Source organism: Loxodonta africana, chromosome 19, assembly GCF_030014295.1.
Source record: "Loxodonta africana isolate mLoxAfr1 chromosome 19, mLoxAfr1.hap2, whole genome shotgun sequence".
Classification (NCBI taxonomy): Eukaryota; Metazoa; Chordata; class Mammalia; order Proboscidea; family Elephantidae; genus Loxodonta; species Loxodonta africana.
The window spans coordinates 25,165,973-25,185,221 of NC_087360.1; positions in this window are offsets into that span (position 1 = coordinate 25,165,973).

Genomic DNA, 19,249 nt, shown 5'->3' on the forward strand with positions numbered 1-19,249 from the left:
AAATGCTGAGTGTGTTCTTCCCTTTTGGTTTTCCATCTCCAGCTCTTTACACATGTTATAATACTTTACTTTGTCTTCTCGAGCCCCCTTTTGAAATCTTCTGTTCAGTTCTTTTACTTCATCATTTATTCCTTTTGCTTTAGCTACTCAATGTTCAAGAGCAAGTTTCAGAGTCTTTCTGACATCCATTTAGGTCTTTTGTTTCTCTCCTGTCTTTTTAATAACCTCTTGCTTTCTTCACGTGTGATGTCCTCGACGTCATTCCACAACTTGTCTGGTCAATGCATCAAATCTATTCTTGAGATGGTCTCTAAATTCAGGTGGGATATGCTCAAGGTCGTACTTTGGCTCTCATGGACTTGTTCTAATTTTATTCAGTTTTAACTTGAACTTGCATATTAGTAATTGACGGTCTGATCTGCAGTCAGCCCCTGGCCTTGTTCTGACTGATGGTATTGAGCTTTTCCATTGTCTCTTTCCACAGATGTAGTTGATTTGATTCCTCTGTATTCCATCTGGCAAGGTCTGTGTGTGTAGTCACCATTTATGTTGTTGAAAAAGGTATTTGCAATGAAGAAGTTGTTGGTCTTGCAAAAATCTATCACGCAATCTCCAGCATCATTTCTATTGCCAAGGCCATATTTCCCAAATACCACTTCTTCTTCTTTGTTTCCAACTTTCGCATTCCAATCACCAGTAATTATCAGTGCATCCTGATTGCATGTTCGGTTAATTTCAGACTGCAGAAGTTGGTAAAAATCTTCAATTTCTCTCTCTCTGTATTCATATATATATATACATTAGGCTTCATTAGTTTTGCTTCTCTAGAGAATCCAGCCTAAGACATTTAGTACCGAAAGTGGTTTAATGAAACAAAACTGTAAAAATGAGTTTTCTAAATTTGTTTTTTAAATCTGACCAGTTTTAACAGCATTGATGACTCTGCCTCCAGTAGTAATGAGGGCACAGCTAATCCATGGAGTGAACTGGCAATATTAATACACAAAATATCACCAACAATAGATTGAATATTGTGAGAAGTGAGGCGCTAGGTGATTGCACGATTGATATTTTTCTACAATTTTGTCAGAATGAGAAGTATAGCGAAGCTGGTTTGTTGCCCCTAGTTTTGATAGATTAAGTGTTAAAAAAAGATATGTGCTTAGGGCTTCAGAGTTACAGCTTAAGCACAGCATAAAAGACCTCAACGTTTTCACTTGTGACCTGAAAGAAAGTCTTATTTCTTGTAGTAACAGAGCTGATATTGACAGAAAACAAACCCAGAGTCTTGTCATCAGAGTGGCTAAATTACAAGGCCAACTCTATTCCCAACCTTGAATGGTGTCTGAAGTTAAAGTGAGGACATTGATTGGAAAGAAATGGGATCCTGAAACTTGGGATGCGGATACACAGGCAGATAATCAGGAAGGTGGGGACAATGAGCCTCTAAACTCTACTGACTCACTCTTGCCAATAGAAACAGCTCTCTCACTCCCATATGAAGATATTATTCCATCTTTGTCTGCTAAGACCCCTGCCCCAGTAAAACCACTATCCCCTCAACCCCTATCCGATGAGATTAACCCAGCTGTGTGTGAAGAACCTTTGTCTGAGACATCATCTGGAGCAGCATCTGAGTCATTATCTGGGGCATCACCTAGGGTAGGAGCCTTACAAGACATTGTTGAATATTCCCAAAAGCAACACTGCATTACTGGAGGGATTGCAGAGATTACTGCCACCATTAACAACATGAAGGATGCAGGGGTGGTGATTTTCACCACATCCACATTCAACTCACATATTTGACCTATGCAAAAAACAGTTGCATCTTGGAAAATGACAGTGGATTACTGTAAACTTAACCAGCTGATGTCTCCAACTCCAATTGCAACTGCTGTTCCAGATGTAGTTTCATTGCTTGAGCAAATTAATACATCTCCTGCTATCTGGTATGCAGCTATTAATATGGCCAATGCTTTTTTAAAAATTCTGGTTTCAAAAGAACACCAGAAGCAGTTTGCCTTCAGCTGGCAAAGCCAGCAATACACCTTCACTGTCCTACCTCAGGGCTATATCAACTCTCCAGCCCTATGTCATAATTTAGTCCACAGGGACCTTGATTGCCTTTCCCTTCCACAGGATGTCACACTGATTCATTACATTAATGACATTATACTGATTAGACCTAGTAAGGAAAAAGTGTCAATGACTCTGGAGTTATTGGTTAAACTTTTGCATGTTAGGGGGTAGGAAATTAATCTTGCAAATATTCAGCCAGCTTCCACCTCGGTGAAATTTCTACGAGTCTGGTGGTGTGGGGTTTGTCAAGATATTCCTCTAAAGTTAAATTGTTTCATCTGGCCCCTTCTACAACTATGCAGGAGGCACAATTCCTGCTGGGCTAATTTAGATGTTGGGAGCAACATATCCCCCATTTGAGTGTACTACTGTGCCCTATGGAAACCCTCATGGCATAGTGGTTAAGAGCTATGGCTGCTAACCAAAAGTTCGGCAGTTCAAACCCATCAGGCACTCCTTGGAAACTCTATGGGACAGTTCTCCTCTGTCCTATAGGGTTACCACGAGTCAGAATCGACTCAACAGCAACGAGGTTTTTTTTTTTTTTTTAATCAAGTGACCCAGAAAGTTGCTGCTAGTTTTGAGTGGGACCCAGAGCAAGACAAGGATCTGCAACAGGTTCAGTCTGCATTGCAAGCTGTTCTGCCACTTGGGCCATATGATTCAGTTGATCCAATGATGCCTGAAGAGTCCATGGCAGATACAGATGCTGTTTGGAGTCTTTGATAGGCCCCTATTAGCGAATCATAGTGCAGACCCTTAGGATTTTGGACTATAGTCCTGCCATCCTTTGCAGACAACTACTCTCCTTTCGAGAAATAGCTTTTGGTTTGTTACTGGGTCTTAGTAGAGACTGAACACTTATCCATGGGCCATGTCACCATGTGGCTTGAGCTGCCCATCGTGAACTGGGTGTTGTCTGACCCACAGAGTCATAAAGTCAGATGTGCACAGCAGTACTCTATCATTGGGCTTGAGCAGGACCTGAAGGCACAAGGAAGCTGCATGTGGAAGTAGCTCAAATGCCCATAGCACCCACTCTTGTTACATTATCTGCCCTCTCCCTGTCTGTAGCTATGGCCTTATGTGGAGTTCCTTATGATCAGTTGATCAAGGAGGAGAAAATTTGTGAGTGGTTTACAGGTGGCTCTGTGCAATATGCAAGCACCATTCAAAAGTAAAGAGTGGCGGCACTGCAGCCTGTTTCTGGGATCTCTCTGAAAAACAGTGGTGAAGGAAAATCCTCGCAATGGGCTGAATTTCAAGCAGAGCACCTGATTGTTCACTTTGCTTGAAAGGAGAAATGGCCAGATATGTGACTGTATACTGATCCGTGGGCTGTGTCCCATGGTTTGGCTGGATGGTCAGGGATTTGGAAGGAACATATTAAAAAATTGGTGACAAGGAGGTATGAGGAAGAGGTATGTGGATAGACCTCTTAAATATATCCATGTGACTGCTCACCAAAGGGTGACCTCAGCAGAGGAGGATTTTAACAATCAAGTAGATAGGATGATGTGTTCTGTGGAAGCCAATCATCCTCTTTCCCCAGCCACTCTTGTCATTGCCTAATGGGCTCATGAACAAAGTGACCATGGTGGCAGGGATGGAGGTTAGGCATGGGCTCAGCAACATGGACTTCCACTCACCAAGGCTGATTGGCTACAGCCACTGCTGAATGCAGAATCTTCCAGCAGCAGAGACCCACAATGAATACCCTATGTGGCAGCATTCCGCCAGGCAATCCACCAGCAATCTGGAGGCAGTTTGATTACATTGGACCACTTCCATCATGGAAAGGGCAGCATTTCATTCTTACTGGCAGCAGCTTTTCAAGTCACTTGATAAATAGGCCGGAGTAGCACACCCAAATGAGGGATATGTTGCCAGCAAAATCCAAAAAGGTCCACTAGGCATTGTGCCTCCATTTCAGTTGTGGGAGGGGTCAGATGCAATAACTTATTCTTCAATTTAGAAGGACTATCTCAACATGCCCCACACCACTGGACTCATGGAAATTCCACTGAGGTGGAAGCTGCCTGAATTTTTGTCAGATTAATTTCCCACCCTCTAGCATGCAAATGTTTTACCAATAACTTTAGAGTCATAGCCACTTCTTCCTTACGAGGTCCAATCAGCATAATGTCTTCAGTGTAATGGACCCGTGTGACATCTTGTGGAAGGGAAAGTTAGTCAAGGTCCCTTCAGACTAAATTATGACATAGGGCTGGAGAGTTGATGTAGTCCTGAGGTAGGACAGTGAAGGTGTACTGCTGGCCTTGCTAGCCTAAGGCAAACTGTTCCTGATGGTCCTTAAAAACAGGTATGGAGAAAAAGGCATTAGCCAGATCAATAGCTGCATACCAGATACCAGGAGATGTATTAATTTGCTCAAGGAATGAAACTACATCCAGAAGATGCATTTGGAGTCACCACCTGGTTAAGTTTTCAATAATCCACTGTCATTCTCCAAGATCCATCTGTTTTTTGAACAGGCAAAATAGGAGAGTTGAATGGGGATGTGGTGGGAATCACCACCCCTACACCTGTGAAGTCCTTAATGGTGGCAGTAATCTCCACAGTCCCTCCAGGAATGCAGTATTGCTTTTGGTTTACTAGTTTCCTAGGTAGCGGTAGTTCTCATTGCTTCCACTTGGCTTTTCCTACCATAGTAGCCCTTACTACACTTGTCAGGGAGCCAATGTGATTCTTCCAGTTGCTGAGTATATCTATTCCAGTTATGCATTCTGGAACTCTGGAAATCACTATAGGATGAATTCAGGGACACACTGGATCCACTGTGAGCTGAACCTGAGCTAAAGCTCCATTAATAACCTGGCCTCCATATGCCCCCACTCTGACTGGTGGGCCACAGTGACATTTTGGGTTTCCTGGAGTTAATGTTAGTTCAGAGCCAGTATCCAGTAATCCCTGGAAATTCTGATTATTTCCTTTTCCCCAATAAACAGTCACTCTCATAAAAAGCCATAGATCCTTTTGAGGAAGGCTGGGAGAAAGATGAACAGCATACATTTTTATCAGTGTAATAGGGTCATTCATCAAGGGGATGTGGCTTCCCCTTCATTCAAGGGGTTGTGGGTCTGTAAACTGGCTCAAGTCTGGGATTCGATTGAAAGGCTGTGCAGTGCATTTAATTAGTTTTGTATGAGGTCTTTCTAGCCATGGTCTTGTGACTTCCACCCAGGTGATTGGGTGGGGCAGTGCAAATAAGATACTTGTGGCCCATCGAGGGAATTGGTCAGTTTTAGCTTAAAACAGAGCCAATTCCAGAAGAGCTTACCACCACCAAATAAGGTGAGACCAATAGCAGGGATCCGCCGAAGAAGCAGCACTGAGTTTCCTGGCCCATGGGACGAGAAAGCTCAGTGCCTTTGGGCAGAGACTGAGGGCCATGGAGAAGTCTATGCCTGACCCATGAATTTGTGACTGCCAGCCCCCACAAATGCTTGAGATATTTTCTTTATGTGGTTTGTGAGTTCTGTGAGATGTTGCAGTGTATTAGAGAACCCAAAGACAGGAGGGACAGTCCTGAGGTGAGATGGAGTGGTTGATGTTAGAGATAATGGAGTGGTACAGCAGCTTGGAAGTTGGACATTTGGGACATCTTTAACCTCCACCTCTTAGGAACCAGTTTGTGCTGATCCTGATAAAATAAATTATTCATTTAGGCCATGACTCTCTATTCTGATGATTAAAGTTAGTCTGCCATTCACTTGACCTAAAATTCTTCTGCTTGTACAGATCAAGTAAATGTTAGATTTTCCATCTACTTCACTCCTAGGGACATCATGACTAAGTAGCCAATGCCATAAGTCAATACAAGTCAGACTATTCTGATTATTGCTTTGACTCTGCTGTCCATTATGGTAACCACACTCACCTTGTCTTTGTCGACTGAGTGCTGCCACTTAGCCCCTACCACCACAGGGTTCAATCAGCCCCATTGTATGTGTCTTAATTCAGTTATGGCAGTTCCTACTGTCAAATCTGACTTACATAAAATAGCAATCACAGCAGTCTTTAGGGCTGCTGGGGCTCCCTTCACAAATTTGTTCCTCATCATTGTGGTAAAACGTATGTCCTCTGGGCACTCCATGTATGGGTCTGTGGGTTCACCCTGATAAATCCACTCTAACATGCATATTTCCCTAAACCTTTGGGTTCTTTCTTCTACAGTATACCAAGGCAAGTTTGATTTATGTGGACCACCTTGTAATCCATGCTTCAGCAAACCAACCAAATAAACTATCAGATCCTTTTCTAACCTCTCATGCTGAAACACTGAATGAAGGATCTCTGCTTAGTGGGCCCATGTCAATAAACTCAGACTGATCCAATGTTATGTTTCTTGCACCATTATCACACACTCTTCATACCCGTTCATACAGATAGTCCTCAGGTTTCTGTTTTTACATATTAGAAAACCTACACAGTTCTTTTGGACTGTAGCATACCCCCTCCTGGGTCACACTTTATACTTCACCTTTTGGTCTCACTGGGACTTAAGTCTAGGTATAGGTCTAGAAGCTAAAAAGGGTGGTGGGGATGTGTTCTGAGAACATTCAGCAACGCCTTGTAAGGCATCTGCCTCAGGCGACGCCTCAGGCAATAACTCAGAAAAAGGCTCTTCAGACACAGCTGAATTAATCTCATCAGTTGGGAATGGAAGGGATAACGGTTTTACTGGGGAAGGTGGCTTAGCAGACAAAGATGGAGTAATCTCTTCAGATGGGAGTGAGAGGGCTGGTTCTGTTGGCAGGAGCGGTTCAATGTAATTTAGGGTCTCAGTATCCTCAGCTTCCTCATTATCTGCCCCCACAACCCAAACCCAATTTTCAGGATCCCATATCTTCCCAACCAATGTCCTCACTTTAACTTCAGACACCACTTAATGTTGAGAATTCAGTCGACACTGTAATTCAGTCATTCTTATGATAAGACACTCGGTTTGGTTTTCAGCAATATCAGCTCTGTTACCACAAGAAATAAAGCTTCCTTTCAAGGCACAAATGGAAACTCTGAGGTCTTTTATGTGGTGCTTGAACTCTGACTCTGAAGCCCTGAGCTCATCTTTTTGTTTCACCACTTCGACTAGCAAAAGTAGGACCAACAGACCAGCTTCCTTATACTTCTCATCATGTCAAATTTGTAGAAAGGTATCAAACATGGAGTCACCCAGAGCCTTGCCTCTCACCAATACCTGATCTATTGGTGGTAATATTTTGTGTATTTCTATTGCCACCTCACGCTCTGCATTTGCAGTGCCCTCTTCACTACTGGAAGCAAAGTCATCAACATTTTTAAGATTAACCAGACTTGAGAATCAATTTACATTATTGTTTTTCTAGAACCACTTTCCATACCAAATGTTTTAGGCTGGGTTCTCTAGAGAAGCTAAACCAGTGAAATAAACAGATAATAGATAGATCAGATGTAGAGAAAATGGCTCATGTGGTTGTAAAAGCTGGAAAGTCCCATGTCTGTGGGTCAGGCTGGAGGCTTCTCCTGATTCATGTAGCTGCAGAGTCTGGTGAACCCGATATTAGCAGGTGAGACAGCAGGTCTGTTGCTCACAGGCTGCAGAGGCTGAAACCCCAAGATTGGCAGGTATGCTCCTAGCTCAAGTCCCAAGAATCGGAGTTCAGATGAACAGGAGCCAGTTGCAGAATCTAAAGTGAGCAATAACCCACTAGCTTTTTCATAAATTCCACCTGTATTGGCTGCTGGCCACATCCCCAAGGAAACTCCCTTTCAACTGGATTCCATAACAGATCACATCATGGAGTGATTACATTATTACATAGCTACCAAACTACATCACAACTGTGAAGTCACTGAGAGTCATGGCCCACCCTACTTGACACATAACCTTACTCATCACCATTGGTGTCCAATATATGGTGCTATTTTCCCCATAGGCAGGATTCACAGTTCCAAGAATCAAGGGGTGAAGATGGGAGTGGTACCACTCACCATTACCCCTGGAGACCCACTCAAAAAATTTTGCTTCCTGTCCCCATGACTCTATGCTCTGTGGGTCTAGAGGTCTTAATTCCAAAGAGAGGAATGCTCACACCTGGAGACACAACACAAATTCCATTGAAGTGGAAGTTAAGAATGCCACCCAGCCACTTTGGGCTCCTCATGCCTCTGGGTCAACAAAGATGGGAGTCATCATATCGGCTAGTGTGATAGACCCTAACTACCAAGGAGAAATTGGACTGATGTTGCATAATGGAGGTAAACAAGAGTATGTCTGGAGTACAGTAGATCCTTTAAGGTGTCTCTGAGTACTACCATGTCCTGTGATTTAAGTCAATGGAAAACTGTGGCAATCCAATTCCCACTTGACTACTAATGGCCCAGACCCTTTAGGAATGAAGGTTTGGGTCATTCTACCAGGCAAAGAACCAGAATCAGCTGAGGTGCTTGCTGAGGGTAAAGGGAATACAGAATGGGTGGTGGAGGAAGGTAGTTGTAGATACCAATCATGACCATGTGACCAGTCACAGAAAGAAGATTTTACTTATTTCTTCCTCGTATGTGTGCATCAAATATTTCTGTTTACTTATACGGTTTTTGGTTTCATGCATGTTAGCTGTATCACGTTAGTTGCACGTATGACTTTGTTAATTGCCTTCATTTAGAAATTGTGTATGATGTAACGTGATCTGTACAAGTGCCAAGTTGACAAAGTTGGGCCGTGATGGTTAAGATAGTGTGTCAACTTGGCTGGGCAATGATTCTCAGTGGTTTGACAGCTATGTACTGATGCAGCTTGGAGTTATATAATATATTCCTCCTCTATGATGTGATCAGCCGATCAGTTTTAAGGGGATTTTCCTTGGGGGTGTGGCCTGCATCCAATTTATGTATGGCAAAGCTTGCTTGCTTGCTCTGGATTCTGCATCCGGCTTGTCATTATTTGACCTATGGGCTTGGAACTTGAGCCAGCTGCTTGTTGTATTACCTGCTGATCTTGGATTCATCAGTCTCTGCAGCCTGTGAGCCAGCAGCTTGCCATCTTACCTGCTGATTTTGGGTTCACTAGCCCTTGCAGCTACATGACTCAGGAGAATCCCCTGGCCTGACACCTGACCCACAGACTTGGGACTTGCCAACCCATACAACCATGTGAGCCATTTTCTTGAGGTAAAACTTTCTCTCTATATATGTAAAAAAAAAAAAAAAAAAACCAGACCCATTGCTGTCAAGTCGATTCTGACTGATAGTGACCCTATAGGACAGAGTAGAACTGTCCCATAGGGTTTCCAAGGAGTGGCTGGTGGATCCGAACTACTGGCCTTTTGGTTAGCAGCCAAACTCTTTAACCACTGTACCACCACAGCTCCAAATCAAACCCATACACATCACCATTTTTGGTTCTCCAGAGAACCTAGCATAAGACAAGGGGTAAAGAGTCCAGGGTTGGTGTGGTGGCTCCAGATTAATCAGGAACCTAGGCTCCTTCTAACTTGCTGTGCTATCATCCTTCACATGCAGATCCTTCCTAGTCCAGTAGTGACACACCCAAGTTGCAGTCATCAAGTCCACATTCTAGCCAGTAGATGGAGGAAGAAGATGGGTACCCAACCCCTCTTAAGGACAGTTCTCAGAAGTTGTTCTAGTTCCACTGGCTAGAATTTAGTTACTGGGTTACATCTATTTGCAAGGCAGGCTGGGAAATGTGGTCTTTATTCTGGGGAGAACACTATGAGGAGACAGCCAGTCTGTCAAAATAATGCACAGCCCTTCTCTGTTGTAGGGAGTGGCTCATCTAAGGGATAAGGACCGGTCACTTGGAATCTAAGCACCCTCAAAAGGCAATCATGAATATAAAAACTGCACTGTTGCTCTTTGTTGCCTCTTTTTGATTATCACTCTGTTAGCATATACTGGTTTTAATAAGTCCAATTATAATTTAATTGCTCTTATTTTGTTTAAATTATTTCTAATTTCCCAATTATTAAACTCTTTCTTAATGCAAGTGATTCTCACAACCAGTGAAACAATGTCAATACGTGTAAAGTACTGAGTTTCTCCTAACTCCTCAACTGAAGCCATAATAGCCTGGTGTGTGCCCTCCCACCCTTTCTTTCTTGCTCATTCACTTCTACACATTTGTCAGGTTTTTCCTTGTTTGGTTTCACAACAGTGAGCTCTAATGATATACATTACTCTGCAACTTTCTCTTTTTGCTTAAAGAATACATCATGGAGATGCTTTAGGTCGAGATCTAGAGAACAGACTCATTCTTTTTAACAGTTGCATAATATTCCTCAGTATAACTGTACTACCACTGAATCACCCATTCTCCTTTGATGGGCTCTCAGGTAGTTTCCATTTTTCTGCTACCACAGGCCACGCTGCAATAAACATCCTTGTATAGATGTCCTCACATCATGGTGCTTAGCTGTATAGATGTCCTCACATCATGGTGCTTAGTTCTTTCAAAAGTATGTGTATTTTAAATTTTTAATTGATATTGTTAGATTACCTTTCAAAAAGATTGAACAATCCACATTCCCACCAACAATGTATGAGAGTTCTCATTTCCCTAATTCTTGCCAGCACTGCAGCTTTTTGCTCTTTAAAATTTCTGACAGTCTGATGATAGGTGACAAATGGTGTCCTCTTGTTGCTTTAATTTACATCACATTGATCACATGTGCAGTTGATCCTCTTTCTAATGCTTATTAAAATGCAGACAATCATATGGTTTTTCAAAGTATTGACTGTGGAGTCAGACTGAGTCAAGGCTCTGCCACCTATTGTGTGACTTGGGCAAGTTACTTTGTCCCTCCAAACCTGTTTCCTTAGCTGTAAAACAGGGATAATATTACTTATTTCATGGGTAAGTTGTGAGGATTCAATAATACTTGTAAATTGCCTGAAACAATGCCTAGCCTGTAAAAGAACTAAATAAATGGTTGTTGTTGTTAGTTGCTGTCGTGCCAATTCCGACTCCTGTCGACCCCACGTATGCACAGTAGTACTGCTCTATAGGATTTTTAAGGCTGTGACCTTTCAGAAGCAGATTGCTAGGTCTCTCTTTTCAGGTGCCTCTTGGTGGGTTCGAATCTCGAGGCTTTTGGCTAGTAGATGCTTCACTGTTTGCTTCACCCAGGGACTCCTAAATAAATAACAGATTTAACTGCTAGATTTCTTCTGCCATGAGTTACCTATTGAGTGTTTTATTCTGGGTGACTTTTTTTGTAGTTATCAATTTGTAGGAATTTTTTGTCTATTAGAGATAGTAACAACTGTCACTTATGTTGGAAATAGTTCTATCATTTGTGTTTTATAGAACCAAGATTGCTGCATTTCATGTAGTCAAATATGTCTAGAATTTCCTCTATGGCTTCTAGGTTTCCTGTCTTGCTTATGAAGATCTCTCCTGTTATAAAGTCTCCCAAATATCCTTCGATATTTCATTTTACTTTAACATTTAAAGCTGTAGTCTTTCTGAAATTTATCTTTGTATATGTTGTGAGGTAGGGATTTGGTTACTGTGTAGACACCTTACATATCAGAATTTGGAATAAAAACTTTATGGAAAGAGAAATGTGGAAGAAAATATAGTATTCACAGCAATAGGTAATTGGGTAGTTCTGAATCATTAATAGGTTTCAGTTTTTTCTTTTAATGGAATCTTCCCATCTCTCTTTTTAAAAAACTGGGACTCTTTTTTTTCAAATGAAATATTACAGGAATTCCAATATACAAAATTATATAAAATTGAGGAATTCGATGTGTCAGTGTACGGGGGAAGATAATATGGGAACTTTCTGTATTTCTACACAATTTTTCTGTAAACCTAAAACTGCACTAAAAATAAAGTCTACTTAAAAAATGGAGGTATTTCTGTTGGAAGTGGTGGAAAATAAGGCTAGAGTGAAGAGCCTCGTAAATTAGGATAAAATTTAGTTTTCTTGAAGGCAATGGCAAACTAGTACGAGGTTTTAAGCAGGGGAGTGACACAATCATATTTGTGTATCAAAGACTACTCTGTAGAGATCTAATTGTAGTTGGACAGCAGTAAAGGCAGTGAGACCACTGTAATGACACTGCAATAGTTCTAGTGTCAGGTAATGTTCCCTGGACAAGGGTGATAGAAGGGAGGTGATTTTGAGATATATTTGTATCATAACACCAAGCGACTGTAATGACTGATAGGGTGTCTGGGGCGAAAAATCAAGAATAACTTCCATGCTCTGGTTTGAGCAACAGGGTGGAGGGTGGTGCCATTTATGATGAAAGAGAATACTGGAAAAGCAGATTTTGAGGGAATTTAATGGGGCCAGTGATAACACTGGGTTAGGTATTTGTGTATTAATCAAGAGGAGATATCCAGATGACCGGTGGATATTCAGATCTGGGATAAATTATGAACATAGGGTTGGCAACCAAGGCCATGGAAATGGATGAAATTTCTCAGGAAGTCTATAGGGCAAGAAGGTCTAAAGCATAGGAGGGACACTGATGCAGTTGGGGTTCTCAGACTGTAAGCTACAAAAACCAGCCATGGCTACAGGGTCTCTGCATATGGTTGTCCAGGGGATCCTCGTACAGCCATATCTGACAGGCTTTCTGGGCCAATTTATTGGAAGGATATGAGGTAGTTTACAAAAAGTAGAGAAGCTGAACATTAAGAAAGTCAGGAACTGGGCAGCTGAAGGAATCCCATAACTGCAACTCATATGCCTCTTATGCATTACCTTCCATTCCCATGTCAACTCCTTTTCAGAGTTAAATTCCTAAGTAGAGATTATTATTGCCCTAGGTGGGTGCCTACCCACCCCACCCCCATCTGGGGTATATGCATCTATTCGTGTATAGGGTACTGGGATCAACAGTTCCATAGGCTGACAGGCATAAGGGAGGGCTAGCTTCCTAAAGGAAAGGTGAGAGGTTATTTTCAAAGGAAGGGGACAGACACTGGGTAGGCAAACACAGCTGTGTAGTATGTTCTACCCTTGGTTGCCCAGGATGTGCATTCTTCTCCCAACATGAACATTTTTTAAAATGCCTCCACTGAACATAGCAAATAGATCATCTCCTCCCCATAGACAGAGAAGCTAATTTCTAGTTATTGCATCCAGCGTCAAGTCTAAGATTTCTGAGTGATGCATATTCTCTAGTTAACCCCATCCTGATAATCTGCAACTAATGAATATGCTGGTACATTAAACCATTACCAACACATCTCCTATGCATTAGTGAGGGGACACTGTCTTCAGAATGGCTCAGCTCCAAAGGAGAGGAAATCTGAATTTGGACCATGCTTCAGCCAGGGGATATGAGAGACAAAGTACTTAATGGAGAAAGACAGGATGCAAAAAAGATAAAGGCAAGCTAAGGGATATGGGTAGAGGCTACAAAACTCTTCTGCAACTAGCCACAGGGCTGTAGCTGGTATGCATCTTTTACACCTTCACTATACATTTTATACTTGTTTCTTCAGCAAGGGAGTTTCGACTAACGGACTGAACTAAACCTTCACTCCTGAGATATTTGGGGGTTGGGATTCTTGAAGTCTTTTGTACCCTCCCAGATATCACCACTGCATGTCAGTCTCTTTCCTGATTAATGTCTTAACTCTCACGAGAGATCTTAGTAATGCCGCAAATTCTATCAGCATTGGAATTTTGCAACTTGTAACACCAAACTTCCAAGTTCTAGTTTGGATTTAAGCACAAAGACATTCATCCATCCTGGACACAGAAAGGTCCTGGATTTTATCCTATGCCTACAGGTAAATTTCTGAGTTTGAGCTTGTTCTCTCACTTTGTAAATTATCCAATGGGATCCAAATAACCATCCCAACTCAATGATCTTGACCTTCCTTATCCACTTCAAATGGTTCTATTGCAAGCAGCTACCTGATTCTCCAAAATTTTCCCTCAATAGGCACATAGTTCCAAATGACAAGGGGGGGGGTGTCATGGATTGAGTTATGTCCCCCCAAAAGATGTGTGTATCAACTTGGTTAGGCCATGTGTGGTTCTCCTCCATTTTGTGATTTTCCTGTGTGCTGTGGATCATAATCTCTGCCTGTGGTTAAACAGGATTACGGTGGGATTGTAACATCATCCTTACTCAGGTCACCTCCCTGATCCAACGTAAAGGGAGTTACCCTGGGGTGTGGCCTGCACCACTTTTTTCTCTCTCAAGAGATAAAAGGAAACTGGAAGCAAGCAGAGTTGAGGACCTCATACCACCAAGAAAGCAGTGCCGGAAGCAGAGCACATCCTCTGGACCTGAGGTTCCTGCACTGAGATGCTCCCAGACCAAGAGAAGATGGATAACAAGGACCTTCCCCCAGAGTCAACAGAGGGAGAGCCTTCCTCTGGAGCTGATACCCTGAATTTGGACTTCTAGCCTACTGAACTGTAAGAAAATAAATATCTTTGTTAAAGCTATTCCCTTGTGGTATTTCTATTACAGCAGCACTAAATGACTAAGACGGGGAGGGGGGAATCTCGTTTCGCCATTGTGTCATGAACTGCTAGAACCACTGTCTCCCCAGTACATAAGGTAGGAGTTACTGCTGCCTTTAACTCAGTATCAGTGCAATAGTTAATTCCAGATCCTCCATGTTCTTGAGTGTCTGATGCCTATTTAACTCTTTGGCATCAATTTCTGAAATAATTGATTCCTTTGGTTGTAACCAACAGAAACCCACTTTGGCTGAAGAACAAAAAAAGAACTTATTAGAAGGATCTATCATAATCTACAGAGCTCTGATGGCCCAGTGGTTAAAAGGTCATCTGCCAACCAAAACGTCAGCAGTTCGAATCCACCAGCTGCTTCTTGGAAACTCAAGGGGGCGGTTCTACTTTGTCCTATATGGTTGCTATGAGCCGGAATTGACTTGATGGCAATGGGTCTGGTTTTTGGTTTATCGTAACCTATAAAATCAAAGGAAAATTTGGACAGCCAGCCCTGAGAAAAGGAACCATGCCACCTTTGGGATCTCAACCGCATCAACCTTTACATGGTTTCTTTGGTACACTGCCATCAGAAAGACTCAATTCCAATCACTTTCTGTCACTTCTTTGAAGATTCTTATTCCTGCTGGAGAGGAATTTTGACTGGACAAGCTTAGATGAAACCTCGACTAGGGAATACGAGGCCAGAGTACAGTAATCTACAGTTCCATTATAACCATATGAAATGGGAACGAGTTTTCTAAAGGAAAAGCGGGGAGGTTGCCTTGAGTTGGAATCAACTTGATGGCAACAGGTGTTTTTTTTTTTTTTTTGGTAAATCACTAGAACAACGGTAAGTATTGGTGGTTCAGTGGTTAAGATCATCGCCTTTTATGCTGCAGACTCTGGTTGTATTCCTAGCCAATGCAGCTTATGCGCAGACACAGCCTGTCAGTACAGGTTTGTGTGCTGCTATAATGCTCAACAGGTTTCAGCAGAACTTCCAGACTAAGATGGACTAGGAAGGCCTGGTGATCTACATCTGAAAATCAGCAAACAAAAACCCTATGGATCATAATGATCCGATCTGCAATCACAAGGATGGTGCAGGGCTGGGCAGCATTTCATTCTGTTGTGCGCGGGGTCACCACGAGTCAGGGATTGACTTGATGGCAGCTAATAACATCACTAAAGATGAAGTGATACTGGGCTGGCAAAATAACATGTCTACGATAGCAGTATTTAAATGATGGGGAGAAGAGCCTACGATGGAAACCATGAAACGCTAGCCAAAAATTGCAGAAGAAAATGGAAATCATGGCACCTAAGGGAAGTGTTTTAAGACACCATGGGTCTGTACCGTGGGCTCAGATAAAAGGAACGTGCATTGAATTTAGCAATAAAACTGTCATTATTGACCTAATTGCAGTGAGATCAGACTAACTCGGATTTCAAAGAATATGTGATTTTCCTCCCTTTCTCTGCCTAGTGTAAACACTGCAATAGAGGTCTTAATAGATCAGTTATCAGTTGAGAGCTGGAACGATCTTTGAAGAACACTGAAACTATAAAATGATTGAAAAACTTAAGGATCACTGAGCTGTTTCTCAAATAAATATAAGTATTATAACAATCAGTCAGCAATAGATGATGAGCATATTATTTTAATATGCATTAATATAAAGGTGGGTATTTTTATCATTTGTCAAAACAGGCTCAGTGTTAAGTAACTTGCCATGGTCAAAAAGTGCTAAATTAAAAAAAAAATTTTTTTTTTAGTTTAAATGTGATGTGAGTAAAATATTCAAACAATACAAAAATGTAAAGTTCAGTCATGTAATCTCCACTCTCCACAGACAGACATTAATAGGTTTTTCTATGCATTTACAAACATACACATATTTTTAAATGGATTCATATTATGCACTTTTCTATCAATGGCTTGTTCACTTAACAATTTATTATGGCCACTTTTTTCCATATCCACTCAAAATACATGTTATCTCCATCCATATTAATAAATATATAGAATTCCTTTATGGCTGAACCATAATTGATTTAACTAATCCTTTACTGATGGATACTTGGGATTTTTTTTCCCCTGCCATTTAATTTTTATGCTTCTGTAGTAACTTAAACATTGTCAGTTCTGGCTTTGTTTGGTCTCCTGGGTTGGGAAATCTTAGTGTGACCAGGGCCTCTCGTTTAATAAATACTTGGACCCATCAAGTTTTGACATTGGTAGGTGCTATATCACTCAGGATTAAATTTCAAGCAATAGAAACCCAACTCAAAGTGACTTAAGCAAAAAAGAGAATTTATTGGTTCACATAACTGCAAAGTCCAGGGGGTATACTAGCTTCAGGCACGGCTGGATCCAGGGGCACAAACAATGTCATCAGGATTCATGTCTCTCCATCTTTTGGCTCTGCTCTCCTCTGCACTGGCTTCATTCTCTGATTGGCTTATTCCATGTGGTGGACCCTGCTGGTTCCAGCTTTTCATCCTACAAAACTTAGCAACTTCAGCAGAGAGCTTCTCATCTTCCAAGACCAGGAAAACTCCCTGGGTTGAGTACCACTGGACCATCTAGAATGATACGATAATTCTTGAACTGTTCACGTGAACACTATGCTCAAGGAGATTACTATGCTGATTGATTAGATCTGAATTACATGCCCACTCTTGAAGCCCAAGGTTGGTCAGCCCATCTGAACTACACAGACTGAGAACAGGGAGAGGTGGTTCCAAGAAACATCAGAAGTTATAAGAAGATGGAGTGGATGCTGGGCAATCAAAACAAAACAAAACAAAAAACAAAAAAACTTATGTCCACAATAAGACCATATACTGGAAAATTTTAATCTCTGTTCATGAAGTTGAATGGTAACAGCTGGCATTACTTCTTGATAATAAAAGTATTCTGGAAACACCATGATGGATAAATAAGTCTGTCCTGTCCTCAGGAAGCCTGTAATCCACTTGAATGAAATAATCATCATATAGCATACTTTGGATGATAGTACAACAGAGCTTAAAGTACACGCAAACTCAGTGGTCATGAGTCTGACAGCCCATCTTGTTGATGTAAAGCAGGATAACTAGTCCCCCACTGGCAAATAGTTCTGTGAGGCTATTTGAGTCAGTGGCAAATTTTAAGTTCAGTAGGAAACCTTTCTTGTGTTCCTTTACATCTTGCTAAATTTAACCGGTACACTTCTATGAGTACTGATGAATCACACTCACCTCTCCGTTATCACAAAAGAATGGACAGTGCTTTGACTCTGCTTGTACTCCTTCCAGATCTGGTAAAATACACTAAAAATGTTAAAATATATATAGGCACAGAAGCCTACTGTGCTCTTAAAAAAAATTTTAAAAAGGTGCTGGTCAAGGAGTGTACAGCATCATCTCTCGGCTGTGAACAGTCCTGGTGGAGTGAGGTGTAGATTGTTTCTGTTCAAAACCCTTAGTGAAATTAGGCACAAGATAGGCTGAGGCTGGTTGTAGTCTTCTCAAAGGCAGCCAAGTCTGATTGTAGTAACATGTCAAAAAAGGCAGGCAAGAGCTGAGTCAGGTAAACAGGCAAGCAGGGTACCTTCAGCAGGGGCAGCCATACCGACAGTCAGGACGTGATCTAGAAGAGGCAGATTAACAAAGAAGCTCTGTAAATTAAGTTTTTACCCTGGGTACTCTGGGGTTAATTCCAATCTTGAAGGTCAAGTCAGCTATAACCGAAACCCAAACCCGCCGCCATCGAGTCGATTCCAACTTCATTTTCCTGTTCATCTGGCCAAGAATTTTCAGTTCAGGAGAAGGCCATACCCTTAATCCAGACTTGAGGTTATTTAGTAGTCTATGCTACATTTAGGAGTGACACAGTTGAAGAGCCAGGTTTCTCAAGGTTGGCCCAACTTTCTTTGGTAATCAAGTCTTCATCTCCTGTAACTCAGTCAATCTTTGAGAACTGTCTATAAGCAAGTCAAGGCCTCGGACTGGATGAATGGTGTTGTTAAAAGATTTAGATGAGATCTGAAGCATGGAAATAGCAGGCAAACTCCTAGGTTTGTTTTAGGCTCTTTGCTTTTCCAGCTACTTCTTACAGTGTACATTAGACTCTTTAGAAGATTACCCTCACCTTAAATCTCTCATTTTGACAGGATCAGAGGGAATGGCTGGCAGTATACAGATCAATGTCTTTTTATGTAAAGCACAGGACTGAAAGCAGAGAACTAAAAAGTTGATATTTTGAAGGTAGTAGAGATATTGAGCTTACAGGTAATTCTTTACAAATGACAGCTGTATATACAAGCAGACTAGCCATTCAAATTTTATTTTTTATTTATAGGGTGAGTCATCTAGAGCAAAAACACACAGGCCTTGTTTGAGACCTTAGCCAAGTGCAGGAGGACTTAGAGGATGATTTGTAGAGTCTAGTCACGTAGTCACAATTGGTCTAGAGGATAAAAGATACAAAGAAACCATTCCCAACTCTTAGCCAGTGCATTCACTATAGTAGCTGAAGATAGCTGGACCTTAAAACGACTGTGAAGGAATGAGGTTTTCTCATGACATAAATCTTGTTCAACATTATCTGGTCTGGGAGTTCATGAAATGAATCCTTCTTACAGAAATAGATTAAGTTGTCTTGATGTCTGAGCATATCTCATGACAAGGAATGAAACAAATCACTCTGAATCAGGTGTTTATCAGAG